Raw genomic sequence first — 19003 nt, forward strand, 5'->3', positions numbered from 1 at the left:
CAAGTGGAAAAGCTGCACTCCCTTTTTTTATTTTAAATGCTGAAGCGAAACCAAAGCTTGTAGTGGGATTCTGCTCTCAGCACCAACTCTTTAAAACCACATAGCGCTCTCCATGTGCATATTTTCACCTTACACGCTAGAGCTCCGGCAAACGAGCTATTAATTGTTTTACTTGGCTGAGAGGAGGGTGATGCTGGACAAAGCTGCACATATTTGCCTGCAACCTCTTACAAGTCAAGCAGGGGAAGTCCCTGAGATAACATTTCCTTATCAACTCTCTGTTGACATGAAGTGTTTGATGTTTGTGCGCTGTAGAAAGGCGGTTGCAGTAAATCCAGAGTGAAAGTAGCAGTAACTTTATTATCCCCTCATTTAAACGTACTAATGATGGTGCTGGGTACATAGGAAGTGGTGCATGAGGCCTGAGTGTTGGATTCACATTGCCACGTCTTCAAAGACAGAGAGAGGAAACAGCTGCATTGACTCTATGGCAGGGAGCAACACAACAAAATCTGACTCCAGCACTGCCTGGACTCACACGTTCCTCCTCTGCACAGACATGAGCACTTACAACTTGATAGTGAAAGGACGTTGTTGTTGTTCCTGAGAGCTCATAACAAGACAAGACAAATTAAGGAAAGGTTAAGAGACACAGGTTGCGGCACAGAGGTCCACTCACTTAAAGTGATGCATTGCAAAATTGCTTTCCTATTGGGCAGAACATTTATTTTGTGTGACGGGTGTAGGCTTACTGTGTCAGCAAACAGGCTCGGGCTGTGTGTGTAGGTGTTACCTGTATTAACAAGTATTTTTCTTCCTGGAAGTTTTAATGGTTGTTCATTGCAGAGTTGTAAAATTTCTTGAGCACAGTGTGTCAATAAAGGGTGACATTTCCAATTTCCAGTATATTTAAGCCATAATCACACCTATTATTCCATGTTTAATTAATATATATTATTCAGTTTCACTTTCTTTAAAATTGCGACATAGGGCATTTTTCAATATAATTAATGGATCTTGATGAATAAAATCAGGATATTTAGGGTATTGCTATCTTTGGGTGTGCACAGTTTTATGCAGCTTGATGTAATTTAAGAGGAGGACCGTGCCTCAGTGCAGGTATGCTCTTTACTGAGTGACATTCTAGCTACAACTGTGATAACTAATGAAATCCAATACACCAGCTCTACTATATAAAGAGTTTTGATAGACAGTAATGTTTATTAGCCACCCTACACACACTGTCATTGACCTCACATATAACCATGTAGTTAAACTGATTCTCTCTGTGTCAATCAAATTTGAATATTATTATCTTTGTTAAGGCCAATACTGGATTAAGTTGGACCGGTACCTAACAAAGTGACCACTGAGAATGTATCACATTAGTACTTGGACATTAGTATTATAACTTTAATTTAAAAAAACAAATGAAAGTGTCATATACTTAAACCCTACTTGATTTGTTGTAAAGACTGATATATATACTTCAGGTTTATGTTCTGCTGCAGTAATCACATCATTACAAAATGCTGCCGACTGACTCTGTGTCCGTTTCAGGGGCTGATCAAGCCGTCTGGGTGTTAAGTGACCAATGCTGTGCCAGCGAGATAAGCCAGAGCTGAGAGTCAGGCCTGTCCAGTTGGTCAGGTCAAGACATCTGAGCCAGACATGCAGCAAATGGCAAACTGTCTGTCTCACGTTACCACTGTCAGCGAGGGGGGGGCCGGGAAGCTTTTCACCAACACCAACGCCAATTTCAGAGGGTCTCAGGAAGCAGGAAGCACATCATCACCACACTCAACGTTTCTATTTCCCTGAGCTGCAACCAAGAGCTGGAGCAACCACAATGTGTTCCCTTCTGAATGAACTCACAGTAGATAGTAAATAAAAACATCACACACACACACACGCACACACACACACACACACACACACACACACGCACACACACACACACACACACACACACACACAGATGAAATGGTAAATCAAACTATATAAACTTTTTATAAAAACACATCACTGCCAAATGTGACTTTGTCGATGGCGGACAGTGTGGCGCTCTGTCTGCTGCTGAGCTTCCTCTTCACTTACTCATGTGGACTGAAGTTATATAACAAAACCATAAAACTGATAAATCAAGCAGAGTCGTACAACCAGAATCAGTAAAGTCGCCTCTTTCCCAAACATAAACGACAGTATGTCACTAATGTGCGGGTCAGAGCTGAGAGGTCTGCCAGGGTTTTTAATGGCCTTGTAAATATTAAAGTCTGCTTGTAAAGTTTCATAAAGTGCTGAAATCTCTAACAGCTAATTCCTTTTACTGTCAGTCTGCAGAAAATTATAAAGCCGATGATGTGAAATTCTGTGCAGATTGACAAGTCGTCTTATTACATGGTCAAAGCGTTGGGAGGGCAGGCTGTGGTTGAAGCAGTGGCTGCCTGCTGGTGTTTTGGAGGAGGAGGGGGTCTGCGTCTGTGACTCTGGGACTGTGTGTCACCACTAGAGGGCAAAGCAGCTCCAAAAATCTGTCATGGTTTATGCCAACCTCAGTTGTTTGTGAAGGTTTGTGAGGATATAAAAAAAATACAGTTTGACATATCATTCATTCACAATGGTGTAAATTACTAATTACAACCTGAAATATATATAAAACATAAATCCTCAATAAAATCTGTTTGTTACAGGAAACAAATGATGAAATTCCATCAATGAGACCTTCACATTAAAAGTGCATGAGCTCATTCTTGAGGATTTGTTTTTCTTTTAAAATGATAAATCCAGCAGTTGCACAGGTCATAGGTCAGTGCAACCTTCTAAGTTGTTAATCTTTGTCTCAGTAGCGGCGCAGTTGAAGTTGAACTAAAGAGAATTGAGGATCTATACATAAGACAACATATATCCTTCATGAAACAGAAGGTGCTGAGATGTGTTGTATTAAGTGCTTCCTGTCATGCAGGAATGTGTTAGGTTTGTGGTACGGAGCTGGATTTGCTGGTCTGCCCCTCTGTGTTGTGTGCTGCTGTTGCCTCCCTTGTGCTGTGCTCTGCTCCACAGAGAGACCTGCTCTGCTCCTGTGAGTTTGGGCCTCGGGCCCCACAGCCACCTGGGCCACAGGGAAAAGGAATGCGCTGACTTAATGATGCACCGTAAATCAGACGAGCCACACAGCGATCCCGGAGCTGCCATTGGAGGACACTGTGCCTCCGAAAAAGCCCAGCCCACTCTGGACATGAGCCTCGTACAAAAAGCCTGAAAGCTACTCAGTATGGGGATCCACTTAGTGAAACCTGCACCGGGACGTGTTCTGCACTGCTACGCTCGTGGTAGATCCACAGTCACCTCTGCAGAGGTTGAGGAGGTCTCAGCCAGGCAAGACAGAGAGCAGGAGGGTTGAAACTGAGTGTGAGGAGCTCTACCCCCTCAAGGCTGATGGGAAACTAGATGGGGGCACGAAGGGGCTGAGCACTGGGGCAGACTGCCATAAGTGATTGCAGCTGCTGCTGAGGCCTTGAAGTTGGCTACAATAACATCCAGCCAAGTCAGGCAGATGACAAGGTGTGGAGGACCCTGTTTATTTTAATCCTGCTGGAGGAGCCAATTCAAACCTGAGACACTATGTAAATACAACAACATAGGTTATTCTGGTTTTATCATTTCATTTTGTTTCATCATCATTTCAAGTAACAATAATAGTCCATCCATCCATTATCTGTACTGTTTATCCTTTGAGGGTCGCAGGGGGAGCTGGAGACAATCTCAATGAGGGAGAGGCGGGGTACACCCTGGTCAGGTCACCAGCGTATTACAAGCCCAACATACAGATAAAATGCCATTCACACCAATAACCTAACCACACACGCATGTCTCTGGACTGGGTGGAGCCATGAAGTCACAGAAGAACATGCAAACTCCACACAGAAAGAGTTGGGACTCGAACATGGAACCCTCTTGCTGCAAGGCGACAGTGCAAATCACTGCACATTCATGTTTTCAAACAAAATTGGGGAACTTTAATTTCATCTTGGAGAAACTTGAGCAAAACAAGGAAGTTTTTGTACAGTTTCTTGCACGTCTGTAACAGCTGTGAGTATACAGGAATTACCAGTGCTGTTATTTCAAATTTAACATTCAGCTAAGTATTTTAATCTTATTCGAAATTATAAACTTTTCTCTTAGATTTCATTAACTGCAGCTGGGAGATATTTCAATCCACTGGGCAGAAGTCCTGCTCCTTCTTCTCAGGCAGCAGATTCTCTATAAAGTGAATGGAGGTGTTCACAGCACAGTCGCAGCAGCAGAGAGAGGCTGGTGGTGAAAGATGCTTCATTTTTCTCCCCAGGACTAACTTCTCCATGCAGTGTGGGACAGGACTAATGACAGTCATGTTAATGATGTTGACACTCCCACCAGCACCAGCCAGCATACAGTAATGAGGGGAAGTAAATAGCAGGTAGCTGACAACACGGCTGCTTCCGCTGCCTCACAACTAATGATCCCTTTCACACCCCCTGAACATACTTTGTAAAGATGACAGCACCCAGTTTAGGAGGGTAAATCCCGCCTTTTCTCACACTTTCACACCACCTGACACTGGAGTACACCTCTGTTAAAACACCATCACATCTACATCTGTATTGAACACGTGGATTCTCAGACATCTGATAAAGGGGGTAACAGATTGTGGAGGCCTAATCTTTCATTTGGGGATTAGCTTTATTTATCATATCAAGCATAGTTGTGAGGCCATGACATTGAAGATGCGGGATTACAGGTAGAATTACCACTGTGCCACTCATCGTTAAGAAAGTGTGAGATCTATATAAAGGATGCACTCGTGCTATTATGAGGGACTTGTGTTTAAAGGCTCCAAACCATTGACAAAACATGCTTTATCTGCTACCCAGCATATCACTGACCGGATATTATTATCATCTGTATTTTGGATCAGAGATGCGCCTGAAAACATACAGGGAGATACCAGTCGGCTGATTGGAATAATTGAAACAAGGCCAAAGTAACCTGATACTGTGGAACAAAAAAAGAAAAATGAGCGTTAAGTCCTCTGGTTTACCTGCTGAGCTCTTCTCATATGTGAGGGTATGTGTCTGCGTGACCCCGCTCTGAACTCCAAAGTGAAAAATTCATTCACCTCAGGAGCGTCTGTACAGCATGTGAAGATTGATGCATGTGGCAGAACACATGAGTAATGATGTCAACAGTCATCTTGGCAGTGGCAGCCATTATCATCTCTAGCATGAAATGACACAGGGCCTAATCTGATCCCTAAACAAACTATCACAATAATCCCAGAGCCCTTTATGCTCTGGGTTCACATAAAAAAATAATTTACATCATGAAATCGGTGGGTTCTGTAAGATCTTTGCAATTAATGGCTTCCCTCAAATGAGAATGATGCTGCAGCAGCGTATCTCACATACAGGACATGGTAGATGTTCTGCCTAGCAGCATGTGATACCTCATGTGATGAGCATCAACCCCATTTGCCACTGGTCGTGCCTGGAGCCACAGAGCATAGTAAAATGCATGAATCTGCCCTAGCAGCTGAGGTCCTCAGCCGTGACACTAACAATAAGTAGGCATCATTGATCACAGTGCAAAAACACAACAGGCCTCATTTTTAAAAATGTGTGTGGATAAATTGAGTTTGGTCGCTGCCTGGGCAGTAGTTCTAATGCAAATAACTTAATCTGATATTTGCTTTTAATCAGTAAGGCTGTTAAATTTGTGTTTTTATGTTGACCTCACATATTAATCTGTCCTGACATCAACTAATGAGCCGACAATGTCAGACCTGAAGTATTTTCTCTATCTCATGCTCGCATCGTGACCAGGTTTTGTTTTGTTTGTTTCTGTCCGGCTGTGACAGACAGACAGACTCACAGAGGGGTGGGGGTGGAGTGGTGAGATTGAGGGTATGTGGAGGGGGGGTAAGTTTCCATCAACACAGTGTCTGCAGAGGCACAAGGACTCTCTGACCCTCCTGTGAACTTTCAGGGGGGGTTGCACAGGGCAGAGGTCAGCATTCATGCTCATCACCGACAATGCATTGCTTTGCCCACAGCACAGAGAGAAGACAGTCAACACAGGCTGCTCAGATGAGCCTGAGTGTAATTATGCAAAACACGGTTTGGGGATATAGCTTCTTCATCCTTTGAGTATTCCTGCTGTTCTAATTCAGTTTTTGATTTTTCCTTAAAAAATATATAATATAACAAATAAAATATGACATACACTATAAATACCTCTGTTTCAGTGTGACTCTAAGGTCACATTAGGTGAGTATGACTCATAATACCACCTAATTTTACTCTATTCTATATTTGCACAATGCACAAGCCATGTATCTTAGATTTGGTTAGATTCAACATTATTGTTGTTGCACATAGTGAGTTTCAGTAGAATAGAGTTTAACAGTCAACCAGGCTAACAGTAGTCAAGCGCATTAGGAAATAAACAGTACAGAGAAAATTGAATGTAAAGAATGATCGATAAACAGATGAGGTGATGACATCAGAAAATGATGTAACTGTAATATACACTACAAAAGTGTAAATCAACATGCTTAACATTACAATTAAATGCTGCAATGATTTGTGTGTTATAATTTAAGCAGTTTTCTTTATGTTTCAGTTATGTAACTGTGGTTATGTCATCTACTTTTGCTGTTAATTTTTCTCCAGGAAATCAGTACAATCTTTCTTGATTTAAGTTGGAGAATCATGTTGAGTAACTAATAAGCCTTTGCATTGTTATATAAAGAGATCTTAAGACATCAGCATTGTGCCTTTTACATGTTGGAGTAAACCTTTCATCCTTGAACAAAGAATTATCATAGCATCAATAAATCACAGTATGGTCATGTAAATGTTAAAGAGCAAGCCAAACATAGGATGTGCTGGTGGGTGGTAAACTAATATGTCAGCACAGAGCTTTGCTGAGAAAGGCACATAGAAAATGTCCATTTTGCCCTTGGGCAACATGTGCACCTGAATCTGCAGACTAACATGGAGAGAGATACCATCGGGCTCAATGCTGCATCTGCCGCTGTGCTGAGAAGCAGGATGATGACGGGGAGACAGAAGGACGCCAAAGGGATGTGTCTGTTGCAGAACCATAGGATTGACTAATTCAGCTTTGCATGGCCGAGTCATATGTCCCCTCCCTCTCCCACCTACCCACCCCCTCCTGTCCCACCGAGGCCCTCCGAAATGCTGAGCAGCCGGAAAGCAGCACACTAGAACAGACAGGCCCAGTGGTGCAACAGCACAACAACATCCCCACCATCACTGTTGTTCCTTAAATACATATAGAAACATCTGCACGTACAAGCGCACATATATAATCCCATACAAACCCCACAATACATAATGATTAGCTGTGAATGAACTCGACCCTATTTCTCAAAAGCAAACTGAAACCCTCTTAGATCCTTTCAATTATTTGTGGGTGTTTTCACTGTGTTGCAGCAATCAGCACTGAAATCACATTTTCCATGATGTGTATGAAAAGCAGCTCAGGCTGTATTCCTCCACTGAACCACTAGGGGGTAAAGCTTCCCACATTAGATGGTTGCTGATATGTGCAGCAGGTCTAACTGCAACTACCCCTGATCCCCAGGACCAGACCTCCCCTCTGCTCTGTTATCCAGCGGTCTAAATGAACCAGTCCACCTCCGCATGATTATCATGATGTAAGGCTCTCTTAATTGGATTCTCCACCGAGTATAAGGACTTGTTATTGTAATGCGTTATCTATTTTCTCTAGATTTCTCTCAGCAGCATCTGGGAGATGTTGTCATTCCAATGATAAACACCATTTTCACTTGAGCCTTTATTACGAGACACCGTGTGCGAGAAATGGAGATAAATGAGCGTGAATCCCTGAGCTCTGATATGCGACTATAAGCTTTCACCTCCTGTGTACCCCCCAACGCTCTGCCAGTGGCCTCGCCTCCACACAGGGAGATGCACCGGTTAACAAATCACCAGCAGGATTACACGCTTTGAGCTTGGAGGGAAAATTGTTTTGTAAAGACACTTTGAGGAAACGCTCCTCCAGAAAAATGCATTTGCTGTTTGACTGTTTGGCCTCCCTAATCCTTATCTAAACCATGGGATAGATTGCTCAGTGCAACTACCTCTGTCCACGAGCAGCATATTTCTTTACTCATATATTATGATGTGGCCGTGCACCCACTGGTTTGGCTCCACGACATGTGCATGAAAGAGGATATTCATCTTGAAGTGCAGTAATATGATGAACTGATGCTCCCCCAGCTTTTTAGGTGCAACATTTCTGAGCGGACGTTGATGCAGTGCAGGAGATATGAGGAAACAGTGAAACATAAAGAGACCCTGTGTGACCTTCACAGCGAGTGATTGTATTTGAATAAGCTTCACATCTGTTTTGGCATGCTGGAATGTCAGAATAACATAAGCTAATGTCCTGGTGTGACTCCTGACCCAGTGGTCTTGTGACTCAAAACCCTCCTGTAGATGTCTGACAGCAACATACTGTAGGGAACCACCTCGCTGCATGCAGAAACCACTGTCCACCAACACGATGAAAATAATCTTTTTACATCCTAAGTCATATCGGAATCTAATAAGAGCAGCAATTTTTGGCCCACCTTAACCTGGTGGTGAACTCTGTAGTTAATAAGCAGTGGTTATTATTTTACCATCAATCAAGAGCAAGGCAGGCAGGGTGCTCTCTCACCTCACAGCACTGCCTTGCAATCTAATTGTGCCCAAGCTTCATCATTTTCCAGAACAATCAATTGCTCTTCTAGCTGGATGCAGGCAGCCATGCCCCGGACCACTGCACAGCCTTTAATATGAGCTCCATCGTCCAGGCCTCCTAACCAGAGAGCCAGGAGGCAGCTCTGTTGGCCTGACGGGCCCTGCCTCAAAACCTGTGTTCCATCATTGTTTTTTTTGTTTTTTTGCGGTATCTCTCCTGACAGGTCGAGTCTCTTCGTGAAGCTTTGAAAATCAAGATGTGGCGAGAATGTGATGAGACCCTTGAGGTAGTGGCTGAACTTTTGAACCAGCGTGCGGGGACAGTCGAGGCTACGCAGACAAAATTAAGTGGCCTACTGCCTCGGAGCTGTCACTAATGGGGTAAACATTGACATATGAGCGCAGTCTCAAACAGCCATTCATCTGAGCAACTTCGCCAACCTTGAGAGGAAGCAACATCCTCCTGTCTGTGACAATTCAAAACAAATAGAGAATAGATTATTTTCATAAACACATTTCCAAGAGGAATAGCACTTGACTAAGACGTATGGGCCCTGAAACTACTCGGTGCATTTCTCTCACCAAGCTGCAGTGTAAAAGTTATAAGTGCATTATGATATTATATTTATTACAGTACAATAAGTGTACACCTGTCTAATAAGAAAGACATTTGTATTACGATAATAAACTCTCCCCACCTGTTTTGGATGGATGTGCTTGTCAGAGAAAAGGTTTGTATTCATTTATTTTGCTAATTCATGCAAGAATCTCACTATAATGACATGACACGAGATGTAATGAAGTAACCCCGCCATGTGCATCACAACCCCAAAATGTTGCCTTTGGGTTTTCCACTCGCAGCGTGGTAAACTTATTTGTTATACGTATGTCATTGCTGAAGATGAAGACATATGGCTCTTTTAAAGCTGCTAACAATACCAATCAATAATCATGAATGTCTCAGTATTGTCATATTTCATAAATCAGCTCCATTGTTTGGGGATGACAGTGATCATTCTCTACAGAGACGCAGCATGAATGCATGCAAATAATCTTTATCTTGATCACAGTCATGTGAACTGACCACATTGACATCCATTATTTATACGGGTCTAATAGTCCTAATGCTGTTTTAAAGATTTAAGGACTTCCTGGGTTAAGATGTAAATGTAGACATAAAATGAACGTTCGCGACGTGTGTAAAGAGATTCACACTGAGATTAAGACAAATTTGAGATTTATGTGCACACTAGAAACATTTTGACCCATTTTCTTCATGTACTTTGTACCTTATGGTCCTGAACACCGATCCGACATCTCATAAGTGATTTTTTTTTCATTCAGGCGACTCTGACCAGCTAGTCTGCATGTCGAGGAGTTACTATTTAGCAGTAGATTTATGTTTAAGAGCACAGCGGGATAACCTGCTTGGCAAACTGTGCTGGTTCCCAGCCAAAGCTATCCGTAACACACAGTTTGAATCAGAGGAGCAGGCTGAGCAGGAGAGCAAAGCCAGAGATATTGTCACAGAGCGTGTTTTCTTTTTTCTCTACTGAATGAAGGAAATGCCCACATGGACACAAACCGGCCCCAGTGCTGCATGAAAGCCCGGCTTCCTCTCAAATACAGTAGGTGTTGATGGACAAAAGTAAAATTAATAGTTTTGTCTCACACACACACACAAAAAAACACCTCATGGGCACATTCATACACCAAAAATAACTGGCTCTTCCTCATGCTACAACACAAAGCACAATTGAGAGCGATGTGTCGCTGCAGTCAGGCAAAGGTTGAAGTACGTGGGAAAAAGCACAGGCGTACAACTGCCGAGAGGCATGCAGCGGGAGAACTATCTGTCATAGGACTATTTCTTGCAGGTCCGTGACGGACCAGCTAAAAACGACAATCTAATAGCCGGGATGACATTTTGTTTAAAAACGTGGTGACAGAATGATCCCATGTCTCTGTAACTGTAGCTGCTGCCGGGCCAGGAGTCAGCCATTATTCTCTACTTATCCACTGTCTGTCTTGGTGGTCACCGTGAGTGCTACTTGTAATGGGCTATGATGGGTTTGTATGACTTATGATAGGATCTCCCATGTCAGCCCATGTCATGCAAATATTTATGTCAAGTAGGAACACTTAAGTACACGAGCACATGTTCTGATAGATGTGAATTCCCAGTTGGAGCTGTGGTGATTGAATGTATCTCAGGCAGTGGCCTATTTCCTCTCCCCCTCCCCAAGCCTGGCCACCAGCGCCATGCCAGGGCACTGCCCCCTTCTTCCTCTGAGAGATCCTGTGATTGAGAGAGCTGAACACTGTTTACTTTGGCTGCGCCTCAGAGAGGCAGATGGACGTAGACAGAGGCAGAGACGAGGGCAGAAAAAGACAGATAAAAGACAGAGGAAAAGATGAGCAAACAGACAGCTCCAATCTCAACATCTAATTTCTCAACAGGCAGCAATCACTGTCTTCTCTGTGCTTATTTATGCCTTGATTTTTCTGCAAAGTGTCATTCAAACAGCAGGCAAGTGGCCAAAGATGTAACAGACATAATATGATATAATGTTGGCTTGTGGGTATTGTATGAGTTGGTGTCATATATTCACTGTCATAAGCAGCATTTAAAGGCTGTAATTTGAAGTGTGAGAGCTGATAAATACGAGTTGTGTCCCCCCATTGTGAGGGAGCAGTCTAAGTGGTGAACTCTCTCTTTCATCCTCTTCCTTTGCCTGTGGCTTTCTCAAGCGTCAACATTCTTCCACTTATCTTTATAGCCATTAGCACTGTCAGCCTCCCCGCGTCTCTGCTCAGACTCACTGTGAAGCTCTCGCTGGAATTCCATGAGTATCAGTCGACGAGCGAGATTCCTCGAAACATGAGTCGCAAACAAATTGAGGTATTTGTGTTTCTTGAGGAGTAAACAGGGAAGAACATGATCTGGCGTGAGGAGTGCGCTGGCCTTTGCTTGCACCTGTGGCTCGACAGCAAACACACACTTACCCACACAATGTGACGAAAACTGACTCAGTATGACTGACACAAATACTACGGTCAACTAAACATAGAATACTTTATAATAGTGTATTGGCAATTCTCTCTTCGTCTCAGGAATATGTTCAGAAAGCAGCTTTAGGTGCATCTACCCAAAACTAAAAGTCTAATACAACATACATGCAACCAGAGAGAAGCACACTTTTAGAATTTGCTGCACAATGTAAACACTACTGTATCAAGCATAAACATAATATGATGTTAAAGTTGCTGTACTTGATTAACATAGAATGTTTATGACCAATACATTAACAAAAATCTGCTTATTCATGATTTTTTGTTGTTGAAATGGTTGTTCAGTGAGGAGGGCAGTTCCCAGCCCTCCCTGATTTATTGAAGTACCTCTGGCATCCTATAGGGGGAGTCTGGCATCATCTCTGTGTGTCAGGACACACACACACACACACACACACACACACACACACACACACACACACACACACACACACAGGATAGACCACACACTGATGGAATGTGCAATCCTGTCATCAGCTCGTAATTACAGACTTGAACCAGCGAGATCCAACCTCCAGAGTTTTAAAAAAGCAGGAGAAAAAGAACTGCTCTCCAGATTGTGCCAGTGTGGCGTCTTTCACACTATTCCCCCTGCTCAGTGATTTCATTGGGAAGTGGCACACAGCTCTTTAACTTTTACGCCATGTTGTGAAGCTTACGAGCCATTTAAGTCCAATTAGAACAAAGTGAGCAACATGTCTTAAACATCACCCTCTTAACCTTTAAGCCGTTGTTGATCGACTAATCCCTGGGTGCGATAGAATTTGGGGCAGACAACATGAGGATTTGGCTAATCCCCCATTAAGGACCTCTGTAATCCTCTTGAAGATTCTTGTATACACACTGGGTTAAATACTGTAGTAACAGCAAAGGTCAAAGAGATTAACCTCACAGAAACTGATCTGAGTTGAGTTAGTTCAGACATGTTTCTTGGCTCTGCTGCATGTTAAGATGTACAAACACTCTGGCCATTAAATAATTTCATATTACATAGCCTGCAAGTTTTGTTGGTATTGCACTTGAATTGTGAAATTCGCAGAGATAAAGTGGCTGTGTTCCAAAAAAAGACAACATAATGTAACATAATCATATTTTAATGTTTTTTTATCTGGTTTACGTGCAAGTTTTTCCTCTCTTAATCTTTCATCAGTGCAGAATCATATTAATATGATTATTATCATTATTTAATCCCTGTAATATAATTCCCTTTGCAATGTGATGTCCGTGTGAATTCCTCTGTGAATGGAAAACATATATGCTCCATATGCTCTGTGGCTACTGATGTCAAGGCAGAGTGATTAGGTGGAAGTGGAGTTTATGTAAGCAATGGTGAGCGCAAATCAGCCCCAGATCTCCCCGCAAGATGCTCGCACTCACCGAGCTCACAGCACTCTGCCGCAGCGCATTGAGATATGTGATATTAAGTAGATGGCCATAAAACCTTGTCTGGACCCATGTGGTTGACTACAAGTAATAGTGAACAGTCAAATATATATTCAAGTTTTCAATGAAAGCCAGTTGAAAGTGTAATGATGTTAAAGTGCTGTCAGGGGAGCCCCAGCCTGATGTTTTATTGGCTGTTTATTTTATTGGAGGACTAGCCATGAATCTAGGTAGCCTTCAGTGATATTGCCACAGTGAGGTTGAGCCCCTCAGTCTGCATGAGAGATTTTATTGGCCAAACATTTGTTCCTTAGTACCGAAAGCGCCGAGGACTATGTCTTTCCAGTTCAATGGTGAAAATAGCAAACAGATGTGTGTTGGGTTTAAAGTGTGTTGCCTGGAATAGTGCTTTTTATGATGTTTTATTTACAGTAAAATGCTGCGTTTTACTTCAAAAATATAAAACATCGACTTCTACCTGTGTTGTGTGTGTTGCAAAGCAGTTCACGCTGAGGAAAATGGGTAAAATAAAATGAGTGGTTATGTTTAATGCACCAAACACTTACTATATGTACTGAGTGTAATTAATTCTTAGGGAATAACTGCACTGAAGCCTCAAAGAGGTTGAGTTAATATCATGGCCACACAAATTCCTGCCTGCATTGAAAGCCGTGCTATTGCTTTTGAGTGTTTCAAAACCCCGGGGGTAAAATAGTAATTTTTCCCACGATGCAGAATGCTCAATTCCATAAATGTGGATGAGATGTTGGGCAATTTCCGCAACATTTTCTCAGCTCACTAACTGTTGGCTACACTGCAATATGTGATAACTACGCCAGTGATATTTGGTGTATGGGACTAAATCCATTACAATAAGCATTTGCATAGTACAGTGGTGTCGTTGAACAAATGAGGAATATGTAATGATCCAATCTGTGTGGGACAGAGTGAACGCTGCAAGTAAATATGTAATGATTTCCACATGGCTGCACTTCTGATTCGAAGAACAAAAGCCCTCACTGTGTCTTTACGAATGACCCTGATCGTGCAGTTGCCGGTCCGGTCAGCACTAAACGTATCATTGACCTCACTTTTTGCAAGTGTTTTGAATTAGATATAGGCATCAACTGTGCATCTTACAAGAAAGATCCTTGGCAGAAGACTGGAGCGCACGTAATCAGCAGAGTAAATACTTACGAGCTGTTTGTGCAAACTGACAGGCCGGTGACTGATGTGGTTGCAAGAGAGTGGGCTGAATGGATGGCACAGATCAGACGCATGAGGTCAGAAAGAAAAGCTCTCGCTGCATTTGGCCCAGCTGATCTCCAATTAAACAGGGCACTGACATCACACAGCAGAGCAGACCATGTGAGCCACCTCCGGATCACTCGCCAAGACATGTCACACACACTCTCTTAGATTTCATCACAGGCCCATTATGGAAAACACACATACGCACAACTGCACACACGAAAAGTACAGAAGAAATGGTTGCACTTAATTTTGTCTTTATATTCGGACAAAACCAAGGGAAGCAGCGCGGGTGTTGATCTCATCTGCTCTGATGTTGGTACGTGATCTAGTTTCTGTGCAGGTCTGTACAGCTCAGGCAGTCCCTGTGGCGAGGGAGTAGCGAAACCCTTAAAAGACTTCCTCGGCTATCAAATTTCTAGCCTCAATATACGGAGCCCCGCAGTCAATATATCTATGACTATTATCTATCAATTAATACATCTGTCTCCATTGTAGGGGTCCGCTGCCCTGCTAGCGGCCTGACCAGGCAGTGAACTCTCGCATTCCTAAAAAACACGGTCATCCAGCCTCTGTAATTTGTCATGTTAGAAGTTGACAGTAAAAGGTCATCCACTCCCATCGCTGGAGGCAAGAAAAAGCACCAGGATGAAAGTACGTTCAGACGATGGCTATTGCTGGGTTCTCCCTATTTGTATAAGACTGTGAAGACACACGCACAGCTTTATCTAATCTAGGCCACCTATCTGTCTTTTACTCTCCAGAATATCTGAGAGCAGAGGAACCAGCAACTCCATTTAAAAATGCAGTCCAGCTCCTAATAACCCACCTTTTATATACCTTAAACTTCAATGTATAATAAGGAGAAGTCTGTGAGGGCAGTGTGACAGTATTTATAGGGTGTGGAGTATGAGGCGTTTCTGTCTTACAAGTCACACAGTGTCTTCCAAAACATGTTTTCACATTTATCTGCAGATTTTAAACAAGACATTTTACAAGACGTGAAATGATGTATATCCCTGCTGGGAGTAGTTTGAGTTTAAGAGGGGACTATGTCATGCAGCCCTTTGTGTTCACTGTAGATACTGTATCATGACTTATCAGCACGCTAACGCCACCTTCTACCAGCTGTATATTTTATGTTGCAGTGTAGTTGCACATTTAGTTTCGAAGCCGACAAGCTATCCATTAAATCGGGCCACCTCTGACTCCACTCCAAAGAGAGGGCAGGTCTGCCAACAGCTCATCCATCATGCACAATATCAATCGATTTCCAAACATAAACAGCACATCTTTGATATAAGGGACAGCTGGATTGAAGGGCTTGGAAAAGGAAACGCACTCATAGGAATCACGGGCGAACGCTCTGGCCCCGTCGGCTCACCCTCTCTCCCCGACACTGGCTTTATTTAGCCGGGCTGCTCGCTTCCTGCAATTATTTTACTTCCAAACACAATGCCATCAACGCCTGCAGCTTCAAGACACTGTGGGTTCACTCAAGTGAGTCCACCAGTTCATCTACAACCGAGTCTGTATAACTTTTAACCTCTGTGGTAAAATCAGGTCAGTAACACATTTGACGTACGTGTGATTCTCTTTCACAGGAAATATTATTGATTCCTGTATATGACTGATATTGATTTGTGTAAAAATATTCATAAACCACAAACTTCATGAAAGGAGGAATAATCGCAGGGCGGTTGTATTGGACTGCATTGGTTTTAGAGAGGAATTCCTAGTAAACAAACAAGAATCTTATATAAAATCAGTTCCATGAACATGTCTGATCTTTTTCCATTAAAATCCATGAACCATTCTCTGAGAGATCAAATAAAATGTTGAAAAAATGACTCAATTTTAAGTGACCCAAAAAAAAAATTCCTAGATTCACCTTCTGAACCAGATCCACAACTAAATGTAACAGCTTCTTTCATGGGTCATGCCCCACCTCTCCCCAAATTCAGTTAGAGTTGGATCAATTGATTTGTGTAATCCTGCTTAAAAACAAATGAACATACGAACAAACAGGGGTCAAAACATAACCTCCTTCACTGTAGCGCAACCATAAAACTGCAGACCTATGCAAAACAAAGAATGCTGCTAACGGCATGAAGGTTAAAAGGGTGCATGTTTCAGACACTATATAGAGTAGAGCATTATATATGTATGAGGGGTACGGTGTGTGCGACGTAAGCACTCAGGAGCTGGGTGGGAGTCTTCCAGTCACAAGCCACTGTGGTAATAAGGGCTAAGATGTGGGGAAACAGACAGACAGGACTGTGGGCTGCTTTGGACATCGTCAACACTGATATTTAGTTCACAAAAGCAGCAAATAAAATAAAACTTCTTTGTTTTTGCTGGAGAATTACATGAACAATATCTTCATTGTTGGCATTTGTAGTTTCCTACTGTACTTTGGCCATTACCGCAACACTCAGCAGCCCAACATCCGCTGCACGTATCCTTCAATTATGAAACATGTGAATGTTTTATTAATTATTCATTTATAATTCTCTTGAACATGATATGGAGCAATTCCGTTAAGCCACATTGAAATATTATCAATTATCGTGTATTAATTTTTACCCAAGTGGATCCCCTATCTCCACTTACATTACCCTCCCCTGCTCTTACGCACAGCATTAGAGAGGGGTCATTAGCAGGCACCAGTGGGAAGGCAGCCCGCACTGGAGCAAAATAGAAGTCGTAAAGCAGCGCTGCTCATCGCATGGACATTACAAATTGACCCTCCCAATCCCTCAGCCGCTGCAATTGGCTGACAGCTTGCACCAATGACACGGTAAACCACAGGCTTTTCAAACTCAATTTAGTCCAGCATTAATTATTCCTCTAAGTATTCCATGTCCCTGTTAATATTGAAATTCATTAATGTATAAGGTGAGGGGCAGGTTGTGGTACACTTACCAGTGTGATGATACAATTTGATGGTAACTAACATTAAGACTAGCGAGCTGTGTGCTGCAGGACTCATACATCTTTGTTATACCAGACAAACGCTTCCCTTTGTTTTTTGGACTGAAACTTCCATTAACTTCCATTTCAAATTCACTAGCTGCTGTACGAGGAACTATCATACCCTCATGTCCATCTATATCTTTATACACCGGACAAAAATGAATTACCTGTGGTGCTAAATTGGATTTGGTGCAGCACAGCCTCAAATCATCAGAATGTTTGGTGCCGTAAGAGGATTACAATCTTTCCAGGATGTAAAAAATATTCAATACAAGTGGTAGGTTGCTCAGTTTAAGTGAAATACTGCACTACTGATGCACTTCAGGTCTGTCATCTAAGGTGATAAAGGTTCAGACTTAGTGCCTGAGGGCCCTGTTGTTCATTTGAACCCTTGGCCTTTGTTCTCAGGTTCAGAGGTCCAGACTCTGCTCTGCCTCAAACATTCACAGCATTGCCTCGTATGCAAAAAGAACTAATCACAGGTATGATTTAACTTATTGCAGGACAATTATACTGGTGGGCAGGTTAAAGGGTTTATTGCTTGGATCCAAAATTATATGGTTTCAAAAACTGTTTTCCTTGTGGCAGGAGAATACTCTGCATGGAGTTACATTCAGCATTAGTTGATCCCAGAAACATTCAGCAGCAGCCATTGAAATGCTGCTGTTATTTATAGCACAATACAGTCAGTTCCTTTTACACTACCCTTTTTCAGATGGGTTGAACTTGATGACACCAAGGCCTGTGACTAGATGATCTGAGTTCAGTCAGCTCTCGTTGTGTGGCCACAAGTAGATTACATACACACAAGACTTCCACCTATGTCTTTCAGACTCATCAGAATAATTATTCCTTGTTTCTCAGTCTGTCAGTTAGCTAAGATTTAGTAAAGATCGTCAGTTACCAAGGATTAATGTATGAGAATCTGTTAACGCTCCCTGTTTACAACCTGTTTACATACAGGTCAAATACCTTTAAACAAGAGATGATATTGACAGCAGCTTTGTGTTTGCTAAATGTGATTGTGGAGCAAATGCCGATTGAAGATATATTTTTCACATTTTATTTTTGCGAATGAAAAACAGAAATCTGTCTAAAAGTAAATCTAATAGAATCTAAACGCGTCAATAGTCTGCAGAAGTGTTTGTCAGATGCTTGAACCAAAGAATCCTTTCTGATCTGACAACACTACTGGCAGAATGACATCATTATACACACACTGCATGTCTTTGTGTCTGAAGACTTTGTGCAAGACTTATGTGCAAAAACCCACCTTGATTTGGATAAAATACTTTGTTAAAGTGAGAGAATAACTGGTCATGATTACTAGAAACCAGTGTTTACTGTCTCTAGAAAAGTGGAAATGAACTATGGTCCAGGATTTTGTTGACCCAACCATCCAATAAAATCAAATACTAAGTGCAATACTATGAATGTCTTCCAGAAAAATATTTCTAAAAGTGATGGCTTTTATCCCTGTATCTGATCAGTTAATTGCATCTCGCCTCGACAACAGACTTTTACCATGTCTTGATGCAGGTGTAGCCATTCAG

This window comes from Paralichthys olivaceus, chromosome 10 (assembly GCF_024713975.1).
Source record: "Paralichthys olivaceus isolate ysfri-2021 chromosome 10, ASM2471397v2, whole genome shotgun sequence".
Classification (NCBI taxonomy): Eukaryota; Metazoa; Chordata; class Actinopteri; order Pleuronectiformes; family Paralichthyidae; genus Paralichthys; species Paralichthys olivaceus.